The sequence below is a fragment of the Falco cherrug genome, chromosome 9 (assembly GCF_023634085.1).
Source record: "Falco cherrug isolate bFalChe1 chromosome 9, bFalChe1.pri, whole genome shotgun sequence".
Taxonomy (NCBI): Eukaryota; Metazoa; Chordata; class Aves; order Falconiformes; family Falconidae; genus Falco; species Falco cherrug.
In genome coordinates, this window is record NC_073705.1 from 54407566 (window position 1) to 54424970 (window position 17405).

Below are 17405 nucleotides of genomic sequence, written 5' to 3' on the forward strand. Positions count from 1 at the left end.
GGAAGTAAAAGTAAATACAGATAGAGGACAAAGTCTTTGGATGCTAAAAAAAAAAAAAAGAAAAAAGTTATTTGTCTCGCTGGAGATGGGCAGAAGCCTTCAGCTTTGCATCCAAAGGAGCGGATGTCCATGTAGAACTTCAATATGGGAAGAAAGCATTCTTCAGCACACAAACCTGAAAAGGAGCACACAGCTGCGGCAGCCAGCGCCTGCAGAAAGAGTTTGCGGGGGGCTTCCACAGCGCTGGGGTGCTGTTCAGAAGGCAGCGTGCCAGCCCATGTGCTGTTGCTGCAGCTCTTGTTAAATCAGGTGCAAAAGCCAGGTGCTTCCATGTTCTCTGGCCCACCCGCACTGCTAGCCTGGTTAATGAAACTCTGGTGTCAGATGAAGGTTTTAGAAACCAAACTGGTAACCTTCCTGCAGCAAAAAGCCAGTGCCGTGACCAGTTCATCTCAGACTGTTGTAGTCGTTTAGTGAAATGTTCCTTTTTGTGGGATCGCTGGCCAACCACTTCCTTCAGCTCTCCTGAACATTAACTGCTGGACTATGGGTGAATACTTTGGTTTGGTTTGCTTCTCAGTATCTGAATATTATTATTTTACTTGCACTGAAAATTAATACTAAGGTCTCACTTCCAGTATTAGAAATTTCCATGCGGTTTGGCTGCACTTAGCCATGCAGTTGGATTTGTAACACGGAGAGCAGCACACAGTGGGCGAGCGTTTTGCTGGTTACAAATGACTGCTCCAGTCTGTCTCTCTTAGTTGCTGCAGCCTTAGATCTATTGGGCCATAACTCTGTGGCTTTTGCGGGATGTTTAACACACTTTTTTGATACAGGCTGAGTCGGAGGCCAAGTGATCAGCGATGCGCAGAGACTGGGGAACCCGATGTTTGGTAAAGCTCTGGCACTTCCCTGCAAGGACAAAAATCCTCCTCTTGTAAGGATGGACTAAGAAGTTCAGATCTGCAGCCAAATGCCATAGGACTTGGAGGCCTTCAGACTCGGGGCTTTTAAATCCATCTCTTTAATTCAGACTGTGAAAATGGCCCTTATTCTACACTCTGTACTGAAATCAGTGAAATTGGCTGGAAAAACTATCGCTGGAGTAAAATCGGGCCTGGTGTCCTTCTGCCACCGAAGGGGGAAAAAACAGGCAAAGGGAAAGGACACCAGGAGTTGCTGTTTGAGCACTGAATTGTTAGTTTTACAACCAATTATCTTTGCCTGTGAGGCTTGCGCTTGTATGTATAACTGGAAAGCAGGCGAGTTTTCAGGCACTGAGCACCACAACGCTGGGCTGTGCAAATGTACGAACAAGCTGAACTATTTTTGAGAGTATTAAGGGATCAGCAGAGAGGCTGTTTACTGCCTAAATGTAGTAAAATTGTAGTAAATAAGACTTTGAAGTGAGGATGTGCTACTAAAATAAGAGAATGCTCTGATCACATTCTGTGTGGTCAATAACAATTTAAATTTGAATGTCAATAACTAATGAGTCGTACCGGTGTCTGTTCATGGGTTATACAGTATATTCTAAGCAGAATAAACACAAGCACCAATTTTCAGATGGCTAAATATGGAACTCCCACTGAATTTACCACTCTGAGATATTTTTTTCTTCCTTAAAATATGCTCGTGATCTCATTTCCTTAAAGCCTATTTAATTTGCAAACTGATTAGTAAAAATATAAGAGAGTATTGGGCTACAAAATAGATTTGTTGCTTACATGTTTTTTAGTATCTGGCACAAATTATCAGCAGTTCTTTAAACAGTGGCTGTCATAAAGCATAATAAGACCTTTTTAATAGCTAGTTTAAACAATTATGTGAGTTTTTTATGTTCTCAAATATTCTAGATTTACTGTAATTTCCTCAAGTATGCATGAATTACATGACTGCACATCCTCAGTTCGCCCTGTCCAGCATGACTATGGTCAGATACGGAACTGCCTTGAGACATCGCAGCTCACTAGCGTTGTGGAGGTATCCTTACATTTGAGCATGGATTTTTGGCAAGCTGATAGGTTTCCCCTGGCTTTCACTACCACCACGTCAGTCCCTGCAAAGGACCAGTATGGCTAGGTTTGCTTTCCTATTCTCCAGAACAGGATAAACAGAGCATTAGCGTCAATATTTCCCTGTCATTTGTACAGTCTGTCGTTGAGTTTGGATTTCCAAGTGAGGGAACAGTGTGTTGTGGTGACCAGTAGTGTTCAGTCCCCGGTAGTGCATGTCAGGAAGACGATGCACACCCTGAGATTCGGCACTTGGGCAAGCTCCTGGGCTTCTTAGTCATATTTTCCTTCTAAATGTTAATCTCTATTGAACTTAGCTACTCTTTTTTTCTTCTTCTTCTTTCTTTCCTCTGAATTAATTACATATGTTGTGTATCTCTCAAGCAAAAATGCTTCTGTCAGTGAAACAGTTAACGGGGGGGGGGGGGGCGGGAAATGCAGAGATGCTCTTAGGAGCTACTTGTTTGTGAGCTTAATTAGTAGAAGGGTGCATTGAATGTTAAGTGCTGTCCCTCTTGATAAGTAACTAATACTTCCTTTTGTGGTGCTGTTGCCCAGCTGTTTTTTCTATGTGTCAATCTGGGGGAAAGGCACTGATTTCACTCAAGATTAGAATTACTTTGAATGTCTTGTTAAAAACACACATCGTTAATAACTATGGAGTCCTAAAGAATACATATTTTTCATCAAGGGCACCGTGACATCCTTACCAAAAAAATAAATTAAAGCTTATTTTGGTATCAGCCTTCCCCAGTGAGCTTACTCTAGGAAGGCGGTATGCTTTAAATGCAACAGCACCTAAACTCCGGGACAAAAAAACCATATTTTACAACTGTTCAGTGTAAGTATTTGGATTAGCAATATACATTATGCATTTCTATTGAAATCAGCGAATGTGTGCCATCACTGTATAGAAGAATATAAACCTCCAGATGATAAATTAGTAATAGCTGAGCACTGAGATATTTTCATCTGAGCTGTTCTATGCATTTATAAGGCTAGAAAAAAAATCCAGCTTTTAACTCAGAACTGTTATTTGTACTTGAAGAGAACAGTATTACTGTAGCTAAGAAAAGCAGGGATGAGCAGGCTGGTAACACGCCAATAGGCTTCACACCAGAAGTAAGGGAATATGCAACTCTCCATGCTTGTCATATTTTTACTATAGATACATTTGCTTGAAATTTCACACTAAATTATTCTGAGTACGTGGCTAGGACAGTTCCATGTCATGTGATTATTACTGGTTTTTTTTTAATTTATTATTTTGCTAGTAGTTTTTCCATCTAGCAGCGAGATTTTAACCTTGATACATGCAGCATTCCTGACAGCACTGTAAATACAAACGGTAAGCATGATGAAACACATAAGCAGAGGGAATAAATGCCCAGTTTATATTAGGTATGACCTGTTACTGTTCTTTCTGTTATCGCTTTCCAGCATTCAGCAGAAAGAAAAAAAAAATCTAAAAATAAAATCATTCTCAGAGGTTAGAAAAACAGGTCTTTCCAAACTTCCTGATCATAGAGCCTAATGAGTTAAATTTTCCTCAGTGATGTGCATGCGGGATTTTAGCTGCTTACACATACAAGGTCAAACGAAACCACTCCATTACCTATTCTGACTTGTAGCAGAGAGGGGGGCACGGTTCCTTTGGGACAGACCCCTCGGGAGATGGTGACATAAGCAGAGAACATATTCTCTCTGCTTTCACCGTTGCCAGATGTCCCTGTTGTGCCAGGGCTTGCTGCCCCCCGCCTCCCCCAAACAGACCCGAGCTAACTGCAGTCCTGCATCCCCCTCGCTGCCGTAACTCCATGTAAACATGGCATTAAAGTAGAGACGCTGAGGTCACCGGAGAGGATTTTTACTAGCAATAGGAAGGCAAGATGGAAACGCGAAGCTTTGGAGTCCTTGCAAGGTGCAAGGTCCAGGACCGTGACTGTGGTGCTGGATCCGTGCTTCCTTTTGTCCCATTTGCCTACTGCATTTTCACGGCATCTCTGGTTTAAAGGTGTTGGATGATGGTGATGGGGAACTCGCGGGGGCGGAGTGGTGTATTAAATTGGGAGAAGCGCTGCTTCTCAGGAACGGCAGCTACAGAACAGCAGCAGCAGGGTTTGTGGGTTTGTTTGGGTTTTAATGAAGTGTGATAGCGCAAGTTGGTGGATGGACACAACCGCTGCTCTTCCATTGCCATGGTGTAGCGCCACTTCGTTCGGGCTGCGTTCGGGCTGCCAGCGCTAAAGTTAATAAGCAGCGGTAGTTGCTTGCCATCAATCCTGCAAAAGCCTAAAAGCACTCTGTGCATCTCCCCTCGATCCCCCTGCTACACAACCTCCCCTGCCCGGCGGCACCAGGACGGCAGCTTTAGGGCAAAGGCTGGTATTTTTCTAGAAGAAAGTAGGGCTTCGGGCGCGTGCAGCGATATTCTCCCGCTCTGCCGTGAAAGTTACCGACCGCGATCGCCGTTCCAGGCGGGCACCGACCATTGCATAACGCTCCCGCGGGCGCGCAGCTGAGGCGTTCTCCTCCTCCCTGCAAGTTTTCCTCGGGAAAACCCGGGGACGCGGGGCTGGCGGGGGTCTCCCTGCCGGCGGCGGCGGGCAGCCCTCGGCGCGGCGGGCCCGGGGCAGCGGCCAGCTTACCTTGCACTCCCTCAGGCAGAAGTGGCGGTCTGCGCGCTGCCCGGGCGCTGCATCTCCCTCCCTCCGCCGGGCGAGTGGCCGTCGGGAGCCCCGCGCCGGCCGCGCATCTGCCGCCCGCCGGCGCCCGCGGCCGGGGCTCAGCTGCGGCCGCCCGAGCGCTCGCTAGAGGCAGCCGCCGCCGCGCGCTCCCCCGCTGCCCTCATCGGCTGCGGCGCCCGGCGCGGGGGGCGGGAGGGGGCGCCGCGGCGGGGAGGGGGCGGGGGGGGTCGCTCCTCGGCCGGGGCCGCGCCGCGGGGCGGGCGGCTCGGGGGGAACTTGTTGAGCGGGACCGGCGGCGTCCCCCAGCCGGGCGGGAGCGGGCTGGGGCGGGGGGCGGGGGGCGGGGCCGGGGGCGGCCCGGCGGCGGCGAGGGGCGGGGCGCGGCGGGGGGCGGGGCGAGGGGGCGGGGGGCGGGGCGAGGGGGCGGGGGGCCGTCCCGCCGCGCGGCCGCGCTGGGCCCTGCGGGCGCGTCCCGCAGCGCCGGGCCCGGCGGGAGCGGTGCCCAGCGCTGACCGGCGCCCCCTGCTCCCGGCGCGGGGCCGGGGCCGAGGCCGGCACGCCGCGGGTCTCCCCCGCTGCTCCTGGGCAGCGGCGTCTGGCGTGGAGGGAAAGTATTTCAAGGTACCGAGCGAGTAGCTGCGCCCGTTGCTTTTAAATCTCGAGTAAAATGGACGCAAGTTCCCAGCGAAGCAAAGGCTTGACAGGCAGCAGGGGCTGACGGACGCGGTAACCTTCCTAAAACTTAAATCCCGTCTTGCCTCCTTTGCTCGCAAATCACTTTGCCGTTTTTCAGAGGACGTTGCAGAGGTGTTTTGCATAAAGTTGGAAATTAAATGGGTCAGGTGTATGTAACGGGCCCCATCTGACAGGCTGGCAGAGGGTGTCGTGTGAGGCATGGGAATCAGCGGGAGCTGCGTGGTCCACCCCCCGCGCCGCCGATGGAGGGTTTCCGTGGTGTTGCCACGTAATAAATGTTTTCCACCCCAGCATGAAACTCCCTTAGCCCCGTTACCACCAGGCACACAGCACGTAGGTTGTAGCGACACTACCTCCGCCATCGGTAGCATCACCAAGGATTGTTGATCTCCGGAGTTACCGAAGGGGCCCCTGATTGCAGGTGGCGGCTCAGCCTGGCTGGGCGAGCCCTGGGATGCGATGCCCCGCTGCTGCCCGGCTGGACGCGCCCCGTGCCACACCGCAGCGGGGAGGGACGCCCAAGCCAAGCGCTGAACAAGTTCGTACATCGACGTAGCACGATGCAGCAGAAATACTGGCTCAAGTCCTGGATGTCTTTTTAGAGTTAATTAGCTGGAGCAGACCGCTGCACCAATGGATGCCTGCTGCTGCCGCAGCGGCTGGAGCACCTTGTTTGTGCCAGCTCTGCAATGTTTGCAGCGGGCTCAGCTGATAGAGCCCGACAGCAGGTAAAGAAATCCTTACAGACCCGTCTGCCACATAAACAGCAGCGTGGGAGTGTGGAGATGAGTACACAGAAATCCTCGCCTGTTTAACTGCAGTTTAGCTGTGCAGGACTGGATCGGAGGAGTGTTCCACAAACCAGACAGTCAGCAGAGGGCAGCTAAGTTGCTCTCCCTGCCTGCTACCTGCCCAGGTACTCTGCTCTCCTCCCGCCCAGCCTTATCTCTGCAAGGGTGCTGCTCATCCCTGAAGGAGGGTGCCCAGAGCCATGCTCACCGCATCGCCTGCTGCTCTGCCCTGGGCAGCAGGTGCTGTGCGCTTCCTGCAGCTGGACCACAAGTGAGCTGGTGGCACGGTCTCCATTGCAGTTTATTATCTTTCTGGGTTTCTTACCAGAGATTTTTTTTTTTCCCAAAGACACAGGTGGAAAGAAAAATACCAACTTGCTCGTTGATACAAAAACGCATTCCATGGTTTTGTTGTTTTTCTGTCTTTTCTTTTCAGCAGCACTGACTTGCTGTATTCCAGGGCCTCTGTGGTTTTCTCTATATCAAACTAAATTTATTTTTGTCTGCAGCCTGTATACAGATATGGGTAAATTATGTGGTGTGGTGACCATGTTTTAAATAAGTATGCTACTTCAGCGTCAGCAAACAGAGCAGTGGTAGTAGATGCTGTTACTTTTTCACAAGCTGGAGATGTGTGCTGTGCAGACTGCATCCCAGGACGTGCAGGGCATGATTGTTCGAAGAAAATACTATTGTTTGATAACCTTAGTGACTGGAAAGGAAAAGCCTTCCAACAGCAGCAGTTAAACAGCATTCTTGTCTTCTCCATAATTATATTTAGAAGTTGTTGTCCCAGGGCTGATTATTGTTGCGCAGCATTATGCATATGCCCCATTTATAAAGCGAGGCAAGACACAGCATTTTTCTGTAGGGTTTTTAGAGAATTAGAAAGGACTTACCAGTTGTGGACCAGCTTCCTGCTTATCCCACACGTGTAACTGCTGATACTGTTGGTGTACAATGCGATATTTTAAATCATGGTTTGTGAAAAATGATGTGTTTCCTAATTATCACGCTTCATGTTACTGTAAAAGCGTATAGAAGTAAATACACTGGGAAAATGGAAATGCTTCATCATCCCATTTGCTTATTTTTCAGCCTTTAAAAAATGCTGAGCGCAACTGTTGCATAATGAAATGTAGTGCAAAAAAACACTTGAGAAAGGGGAGAGAGGCCTGACTTCGACCTGGAATGATGCAAAGAGAAAAGTAGCACTTCATTACTATTTTATTTTTTTTTTTTTAGACAACAAAGTTATAGCTCTCTAATGGAGTGTCCTACCTTCCCAGATTGCCTTTTTTTGTTTGTCAAGGAGGAGCGAGCCCTGCTCAGGGCTGCGGTGGCTCACTCCCATAGCAGGTGCAGGTGTGCAGATGGAAGTCCTGCCTTGGACTTCTGGAGTGAGTGATAAAATCATCAGGTTGTATCTGAGAGCGGTGAGACAGATTTTCTCGTGGTATTCTCTGTGGAGAAGTACAGTATAGGGGTCCTCCTTCCACACTGCTAATTTTATAAGAAATTTGTGGAGAGCATCTATGCGTATTTATAAATGTTAATCTTCTTGCACAGCCTGGTATTACAGACTTCAGGTTTTGCTCTTTTTTTTTCTTTTCTTCTCTGTCTTTTCTCCTTATATTCAGCTTTGAGGGGAGCATGAGGGAGACAGGGCATATCTGAATTACTGAGGTGCTGGTCCTGTGCTGGTGTGGGAATGTCACCCTGTGCCCTCCTGGCTGGCAGCACCGGGGCATGTCCTCCTTGTGCTCCTTACAGCTGCAGGGGTTTTGGCTAGAGCACTGCTCGCGGTGAACACTGTGCTGGGGGAGATGTGTGTGTCGAGCAGGTGTTTTCTGTCATCACACTCCGCTAGAACGTGCAGGTCCTACAATATATCACTGAAATGTAATTTTCTGGAACAGTCTATGAAGTTCTTGTCAGTCTTTGAGAAAACAAGCTCAAATCCAGCTCAGGGAAAAGCATGTGGCAGCCAGAGCCTGAGTTACCTGCCAGGTGGTTCAGCTGACACCAGCGTGGAAAAGATGATAACCAACATCAAAGTCATTTTCACAATCAGCATGAAAGCTGCTATTTAAACTATGTTAGTTTCAAACGTGGACTGTACGCTTGGGCGCAGGGCCTGTCGGCAGGAGAAGCCAAGGAAAGCGCTGGTGCCACGTGCCTGGGTTGAGCGACGGGCGGGCGATGCCGCCGGCCTCCAGCAGCCCCAGCTGAAGGGTTGGGGTCCGCGCCCGAGCCGCTGGCCTGGGATCAGGATCGGGAGGGTGTTCCCACCTGGTGCCTGTCCTGCAGGGGCTGCAGCTGGGGATGGGTTAAGTAACTTCTATTAGGAGGAGTAATTAAAGTGCTGACACTAAACATATGAGCTAGGTTACTCGGGGTATACGTAATTGTTTAGGACTAGCCTGGTTTGTTGCAGAGCCTTACCACCTCCTTTTTAGCGGAAAGAAGGGTGAAGTGTGCTTGGTTTGAAGCACGGAGCCATGGGCAGTGCTGGGCCTTTTCCCTCTGTAGGCTTTTGGGACCAATGCTGTTGTTATATCTTTGTTAAAAGCAAATATTTTTGCATTGCTGAATCTTCGTTCACATTAATTAGGTCATTATTTTTGTGCCTTTATATGATAGCTGCCTGGCTTTCTGTGCTAATTTTGTTATTTATTTACTTACTTGAACCTGCCATTGGAAGAAAAATGGAGGAATGTTAAATATGCTCCTCTCCTCCAGCTGAGGTGAATGCAAACTCGGCTTGAATTTCAAACGGATCCTCACGTAATCAAATCCTTGTATCCTTATATCCTTGCTTTGAGGAAGGATATAATCTGCTTGGCTGTGATGACAAAGAAATAAGGTCTCTCGGAGTCATGTTCGGCAGAAATTTGAGAGATTTAATTTAGTGTCTTGCTCCACGATGAGTTTTTTCCATGAGCTTGGACAATTCATTTGAGACTATGCTTATGTCTGTTCTTTATCTGTAAAGTGCGAGTAATTGCACATCTGTTAACTTGGAGGAACATTTTGAAGATAAAGTGGATTTAAGATTATGTGTATAATACCCATAATACCTGCGTGCAGCTACAATATTAAATAGCTGATTAAGTGAACTGCTATTTATGGGGTTTCTCCTCTAAGAAGGAAAATGCTGAGTAACCTTATTACTATGGTAGTTATTTCTGTACTTTGTTGGTATAAGTATGAGCAGGATTTAGACCTCTCTCTTAATTTCCCTTCTACAGATCATTGGACGAAAAATACAACCGCAGGTCTTACCAACTAAAGCTGAGATTTTGAGTTCCAGTTGAATGCAGTCTCATTAGGACTCCAAATTTCTGTAGATACTAGTTTGTCATTCATACAAAGAAAGAAGTCTTCATTTTATTGGGATAGGAGGTGGTTTTTTGGTTGTGGTCTGTTTTTTGTTTTTGTTTTTCCTCCTTTTTTCCTTCTTATTTTCACTGTGCGTATGGTTTGGAAAAGTCCATTTTCAGTACACAAATGTTTTTGGGAGGGGAACTAGAGTGATGATTGGAAGTGCTTGTTTGTTCTTCTAGGGATGAGGTTTATGAACTAGTCTCTTGTGGTGTGTACGGGCTGTGGAATCACTTGCCTAATAAAGATGTTCTCAACAGATGCAGAATTCTGCACTGGTTAAATTATCATGCAGCCTGTACAGTTAGGAAATAAATGAGGGTCTGGGAGACCATGATGTATGATACCCTAAATGGCTGCATTTTGTTCATATTTGAAAGGCAGTTTAGCTTGTCGTCATTACTGATGATTTGTGCTTTTATAGCCCTTCTTTTTGCATTTCAGAAATCCTTTGTGCCCATCTGAATAATAAATCAACATGTTGGATTTGTTCAGTAAGAGCAAATGTGAAATTACATTCTTATTAAGATATCTTGAGAAACTGTAAGTGTAGGTGAAATTTTTAAAAGGAATATTATGCCAACTTTGTTAATAGTTCGTTTTGTCTTGTTTATTTTATTACCTCATCAGATTTTAGGGATATGTCTCCAACTGCTTTATGGCAAAGGGAGAAATACTGCCCCATTTAAAAATACAAAATAAAAAATCTGATCATACTTTTGATTGCCTTCAAACGAACGTTTTCAGATTTAAGCACCTAATGAAATCTGGAATGAGCATGAATTCCATCTTAGAATTCAAGTTACAGACAAAGGAAAGGCAAATGTAACAAATAATGGGCATAGTTTCATCTGTTGCATATTTGCTCTTTGATGGAATAATATATTATTTATACAACATTGATTTTATTAAAAGGAGGATTTAGTGCAACTTTTCCGTCAAACTGGAGAGCCGTTAAATGTTATAAGGTAATGTAGACTCCCAAACCCTCGGTAAGGTCTTCTCGCTTGAAATATTGAACTATTTAAAATTCAAATATAGCATAAAAATACAGGCTTTTATGTGCTTTTACATGTTGCCTTAACATTAGAAGCCCAGACAGCAGTGTGGTGCTAATGCATAATACTTTAAAAAAACCCCAACAAACAAGCTAAGGTAAAATATATGAAACGAGTGAAAATTGAAATCATGGAAAATTATGTAAGAGAGAAAATTGAACAGTGCAAACAGTCAGAAGTAAATTGAATGCTCTGAGTCTAAACCAGAATTAGGTATTTTGGCCATAATTTTCAGAAATGAACTGACAGTGTAGTTTCCAAAATCCATATGCAGGCACCAAAATAAAATTGCCCTCAATAATTTTGATACATGGCAGAGCAACGATGGTAGTGAATGAAAACAGATGTAAGGAGGCAGGTTGCAACATCATGGGCACACCAAAGCTTTAGCCGTATGCTCGCAGTTAAGAGCTTCTACTCCTTTGTTTAATGAGGGACATGTTGTAAAGGTATGAATGTGATGGCCCCCACAAATTTTAAAAACCGTTGTACAAATCTAAAAAAGAGTTTCAGTCTGTTTGATGCTCTGGGAAGAAAAAATTCTGTATGTTCTTGGTCAGTATGGCCTTTTTCACACAATTTCTTCCTGCAGAATGAGTAATTAAACAGCAGAGTCTTATCTGGGATTTATTTAAGCATATTTTTGAATCCACCGTGTATTTCTTAAACACAGTAGTATAAATGTTCATGTCATAAAGTAGCCAGCAAGCCAGCATAGTAACAAACTTCCATAGGCCAACATCTCTTAAAAATCAAACCAAAACAGTAACTTTTTTTTTTTTTTTTTTTTAAATCCAGAACAAGTTGGAAACTGTTGGAAGCTTCATTTTTTTAATACATTATGTTATAGAGGCACATCACATTAGAAGACTTGAAAGAACTTAGGCTGAGCAAAATATTCATATCTACATTGTTGCTAGTACTAGTGTCAAGTATTTGTATAGAAAAATATGTTAAGCTTTGAGTAGTGCCAGTGCTACAGCTTATTTTTATTTATTTATTTAATAAGATAACCTAGCAGCTTCAGCATTTGCGAATAAGGGGATGCTAAATTGATGATTGACTATGCAAAGTCTTGATTCTTGTGTGTATTAAAATGTATGTGACAAAGTTTTACCTTAAGAAAGGGATATAAGAAGTTCTTTTTTTAAAGTCTGAAAATCCTAAAAGCACTAAGTATTTAAATAAGTTGTGTTAGGAGCAGTCTGATGATAAACGTGGGAAGCCTGATAGTGACGTTAAACGAGTGTACAGTAGGCAGTAGAGGCTGAGTCCTTCTTAATCCTCTGTCTGCAGCTCTTCAAAATACAGTACAATAAAAATGGTCTGTCCTTCATAAAACATGACTTCTGGCATACTACATTGAAAACCATTAAAAGTAGCACTGCATTTTAATTTTCTTCAATTTTTGAGTAAGTTCAGTACTTTAAATACTAATATTTAGCAGCAGCTGAGGAGCATAATTAGCACACGCTTTAAATCAGCGGGGTCCCTGTCAATATTGCGCTACAGCCCAGTAACTAAGGTTGCTGCTGGGGCAGGGGGTGGGCTGGGGGGGCTGGGGGTGGTCGAGGGGGGCTGGGGGGGTGAGGGCAGGAGCCGCCCTGCAGGGCGCTGGGTGGGCGCTGGGTGCAGCCCTGGCGGCCGGGCAGGTTTGTAGGTGGCGGTGGCTAACGGGACTTTTGCGTGGCAATTGGTACCTTTGCCTGCTTTGGGGGGGCTGCGACGGGGGCTGGCAGCAAGGGAGCAGGTTTGGTGGTCACAGGAGGTGGGCTTCAGGAAGAGGTGGTGGTGCAAGTCAGTAAGATTTGCTGGAAGTCCCAGGTGCTTATCACTTTGAAATCTCTGAAAACCCAGAAATAAATTTATCTTTCTTACAGCGCTGTGGTGCTTCAATTCCCTTCTAGGAATTCAAAGTAGCACCCTGATACTTGAGTGTCTCCACATCCTCCCCCTCTCTGTGCCTCCACCTCCCCTTCTGCCGAAGCCTTGGTGGGGAACTTTGCTGGACGGGGAGCTGAAATGATCGCTTCTTGTCTCTAAATGTTACTAATTCATGGGACGTCCTTATTCACAACTTCCATCGCTCACGGTGTTTAAAGAAATAAATGCCTAAATTAAAAGTACCATCTCGTATTTGCTTGAAATTCATCTCCCATTAGCTTCAGCAGCTGCCTCCTGGTTCTAATACTGCGAAATTTGTGGATAACAGCTGTGCACTCATTTCATCCACCACCTCTGTGAATTTGTAAACCTCAGTCGCATAAATCCCTCCTCTGCCTCCTTGGAAGACTCTGGGACATCATGGCCCCTACTCAGGAGGCGGCTTCTCCATCCCCTTGTCATAGCGTCACAGACTGGTTCGAGCTGGAAGGGACCTTAAGGATCGTCTCGTCCCACCCCGTGCCCTGGCAGGGCCCCCTCCCCCCAGCCCAGGCTGCTCCCAGCCCCATCCAGCCCGGCCTTGAGCACTGCCAGGGATGGGGCACCCACAGCTGCTCTGGGCAGCCTGGGCCAGCGCCTCGCCGCCCTCACGGGGAACAATTTCTGCCTCACAGCTCATCTGCATCTCCCCTCTCCCAGCTTAAGGCCATTCCCCCTCGTCCTGTTGCTACAAGCCCTGGTAAAGTCTCCTCTGTTTTTTTTATAAGCCCCCTTTAAATATTGGAAGGCTGCTGGAAGTTCTCCCCGGAGCCTTCTCTTCTCCAGGCTGCTGCTCTGGTTGCCTGTCTCTGTACCTTCTGCAATCTATTATGTCCCACTCCAGCTATGGAAGCTGTATTTATTTATTGAACTCAGTTTTACTTCTCTGTGAGATGATATAAATCAAATCTTTCATTGAAGGATAGCAGTAAACATCACTGGAACTTTTATTTGTGAGCTAAGATTTTATTTCTGGTGATGAGCTGGGATGATGAGCTAATGAGGTTTGTTTTGATGTATAATTTTGTTATTTCACATCAATTACCAGATGACAGATAAGCTCTGCAGCAATTGATTATCTAAATAAGGAGCACGATAAGCTCCTGGGGCCTGAGGGTGATGCTAAACAGACAGATCATGGCCTCCTGGAAGCTGACACACCATGTCACAGACATTTTTGTTGGCCGACACAAGGGATGCTGGTTCTTAAGCAAAAGGGAAAAAAGGACAAGTCAGTCCCACGTGCTTGGGAGTTTCATGGAACAAGTGGGGATTTGCCTTGCCTTGACGGGGTGTGCGGGCTGCGGAGCCTTCGTGCGAGAGCTGCAGCATCCCCCGTCCCATGGAGGGCTAGCCTTACTCTTGGGGCGTCTTTTGTATTTGCACAGATCTCTCTGTTTTTTGCAGGTGCTTCTGTCTTTTCCTCTAACAAAACACTTAGTGAAGGATCGTGTCCCTTGCTCTTGTCACTGTATTCCATACGAGCTCATTTAATAGAGAATTTATGATGGGATGCTTTTCATAATATTTTACTTAGAGTTGAACTTGACAGTCTCTCTTTGTTTGTTTGTTTTGGGGTTTGAGGTTGTTGTTGCCGTCATTGTTGGGTTTTTTTAATGCAAACTTTTTATTTTCAGGTGTTGCTAGGAAAAATTACAAGGTGAGGATTCCTAGCTAGAAAAACACCAGTAACTAGCAAAAGCAGAATACTTGTACATGTTAATTTTTCTATTTAATAAGGAACAAGAAAAAAAAAAAAAAGTTGTAATAATTCACAGGGATGCCATGAGTATTTTCCTTTTATTTATGCATATTTATCACTTGGCTTGAATTGTAAACATATTAATTCCTGCCTACCAGTTAATGACTTTGGGTAATGTTTGTACTCTCTTTATGCAGAAATCGTCTATGTGCCTCACAGTTACTTGTAGGAATGGACTTAATCAGGTCTGCTTCCTTAGCCCTGAAAGGCATTTTGTCTAACTCCAAGTAGTTTTTCTAAGGTATTCTTAAAGCACTCATTTATTACTAATTTTTTTTTAAATCCGTAAATTTACCTCTTCAACAGCTAATGAGTATTTTTCATCCATACCAATAGAAGGTGCTTACCATTTTCAAGACTTGTTTTTGCCAAATGTCAAGAGTGTGTTGAGTGTTGTAGGCTCTGCCCATAACTCACGATTGGTTTATATTTCTGCTGAGGTTTGAAATGTTATGCACTAAAAGGAGGTAGTTTTGATGTTATTAAATGCATGGACATTATGTCAGGAAAAATGCCTTCAGAGTAATGATAGTACTGCATGCAAGTAGGAATAAAACATTGCACTCGTGTTTTGAGAGCTAAAGACAGGCTCTGGGATTAACTGGGATTGTTGGGCTCTCTCAGGTATTTTTCATATTTTTGGTATATCTGAGTAGTATTTTTTCATATAGAAATATAGTGCCATATCTGTATTCTGTGATATTTTATGATACGGTGGTTCTATTATTTTTAAATACTGGAAAACACACTGGGTGGCAAACATGTTCGTGTCTGTATCATGAAGAAATTGGTTATGTTGATATAACAAATCAGGTAGGTTTTTTTAGTGGAACGTAAAGCCCAATAACTTTTCTCAGGAAAATAACAAACTTACCCTAGCTTCCTATAACGATTCATTGTTAATTTGGATAAACCATGGGATCATCACAGTGCTGCCCCGTGCAGCCGGCCTCCCACTGCCACAGCTTTAGTGTCCATCTGTGTTTTCAGGATTGATCCTTGCAAAGAAATAAATCAATGTGCTTCAAAAATGTCATTGATATCCAAACACTGGCATGGTTCAAACTTTCCAAAATAATCCAGGGTTTAGTAGGACTGAAGCAATTGTGTTTGTGATTTGAGGATGGAGGGTGTTCAACAGATCAGCCTTTTTTACGTGTACACACGTGAGTGGTATCCCACATTTTGCTGATCCTGTTTGCAATTTAATTGTTGAGAATTATCTTAAAATGATCTGAAGAAAAAATAAGCTTGCACTCATTTGAACTAGTGAAGCCCATGCAATGTTTTACACAGATGTGAGCATGCAAAGGCAGAAGCACGATTTGTGCCTAAGTCTTTCTCTGCATCCCTTGAGATTTCTGTGACTATATGTAATGACTTTTTAGCATTCAGTGTAGAGAAAAATGTTCCAAATGAAAGCTAATCTTTGTCTTTGAGTGGACTTGGGGACCGGACAGCTGTGTACATGTGCATGAGCTGAATTCATCTTCAGATTTTTAATATGCTTTCCATCTTGGTAGTGAAACTCTTCCGTCGAGAGCCTTTTAACCTTTCCTTCCAGTGGGGCTTTCCCTGGTCCCTATTTTGCTAGCTTTCCTAAGGAAAAGCTTCCCTCTTCAACATCTACAAGCTCTGTGCTTTTATCCACAGCTGGTAGCGTTTTGTTGGGTTTCCCCACTGTTTGAACGTCTGAGCTGTCTTAGCCTTGGCCCAAGTGCATCAGTTTTGACTTCCAGATTTTCTTTCGCAAGCTGAATGGCAAAAATACCGGCAGTATTTTTAGGAGGAACACAGAGCTGTTCATCCGGAGCTGGATCCACTGGGAGCAGGGAGTCTGCAAAGCAGCAAAGAAGGGAAGACAAGCTGACCCACAGTTTTCAGTAATGTCTCATAAGTATATTTGAGAAGGAAAATGGAACCGAACTCAAACACAAGTCTAAAAGCAGCGGGCTGCAGCCCATCTTCAGTCTAGTTGCCCCCCCGTTTGCCCCGAGCAGAGGTGAGCGGGGTGCTCAGGTGGGGCAGGTCACTGGTGGCTTTCTTGAGCCGTGACAACTTACTGCCCGCCACGTACAAATCTGCACATTTTTTTATGCCCTCAGCTTTGTTGCCGCACTATAGCCGTATGAAGAAGTGTTACGTGCATAAATATGTGGATTATAATGAAAAATTTAATTAAATGACTGAATAATAACTAAAGATGGCAGAGGAGTCAGTATTGCTAAATTGAAGTCATTCCATATAGCTTTTGCTGTAGACTGTGCCCTGCTTTTAGTTTTACTTATTCTTTCTTAATATTCCTTGTATATTTTAAACATCTATCCGAGCTGCTGCTTTGCCTGTTGTGTTGGTATGAACGTAGCTCACCTTGGCAGAGAAGTCCTAGGCCTCCAGGACCGGGGTGGGACATCCTGGGTGAGTCTGGGGGAGGAGCTGAATGTCGGAAAATATAAAATCATTTCTGCTCAGTCCCATCAGTGCAGAGCAGAAAAAAGGTGAAAGGAGTGTGCAACAGGGGCTACCTGTGCCCGCTGGCCCAGAGGGGCTTGGGAGGGGGCAGCCGGTACGAGCTGAGCTCCGTGGGGCAGAGCAGCCCCTTCCCCTCCGCCCGCCAGCGCAGCCTCCCTTCCCGGGCTGGCAGCCCCTTGCCTGCTCCGCTGCTGCCGCTGCAGCTGGAGCAGTTGATTTTTACTTTGGAACGTTTTAAGTCACTGATTTTAATCTCGTTTTGGATTTAATTTTAATTGCTTTTTCAAAGAGATTAATTCTCGTTTAGGTGTGGATATGTAATTAAAAAAGATCTCTCGACTTAAGTTGCTTTTGTTAACCACACTCACAGGCTGTATGTCTGTGAAAGCAATTACATAGCTGAATATACATCTAATCCTGTTCTTAATGTTTAAGTGTTATTGTGTTAGAAAATGATAAACGACTTCCTATTTGTGAAGGGATTTACTTTTTTTCCCGTATGATATCTGCCAAGACGAAGTTGGAAGGAAAATGAAATTCAATTATAAATAAAAATTTATTTCTGTGGTGGAAAACCACACTTAAAGGACTTAAAAATGCTTTGTTATTACTTG

General features: G+C 45.0%; 2 protein-coding genes across 3 annotated transcripts in view; one reads left to right on the forward strand and one right to left on the reverse strand.

The window, feature by feature from the left end:
• The window catches only part of INSYN2A (inhibitory synaptic factor 2A), a 47088-nt gene extending 42085 nt beyond the window's left edge, over positions 1 to 5003 (reverse strand). Inside the window, exon 1 of the mRNA XM_055719979.1 lies at positions 4667 to 5003. The gene's annotated coding sequence lies outside the window, so the exon portion shown is untranslated. The remainder of the gene's footprint in view (positions 1 to 4666) is intronic.
• The window catches only part of DOCK1 (dedicator of cytokinesis 1), a 319193-nt gene that overhangs the window by 149268 nt on the left and 152520 nt on the right, over positions 1 to 17405 (forward strand). The window lies entirely within an intron of this gene.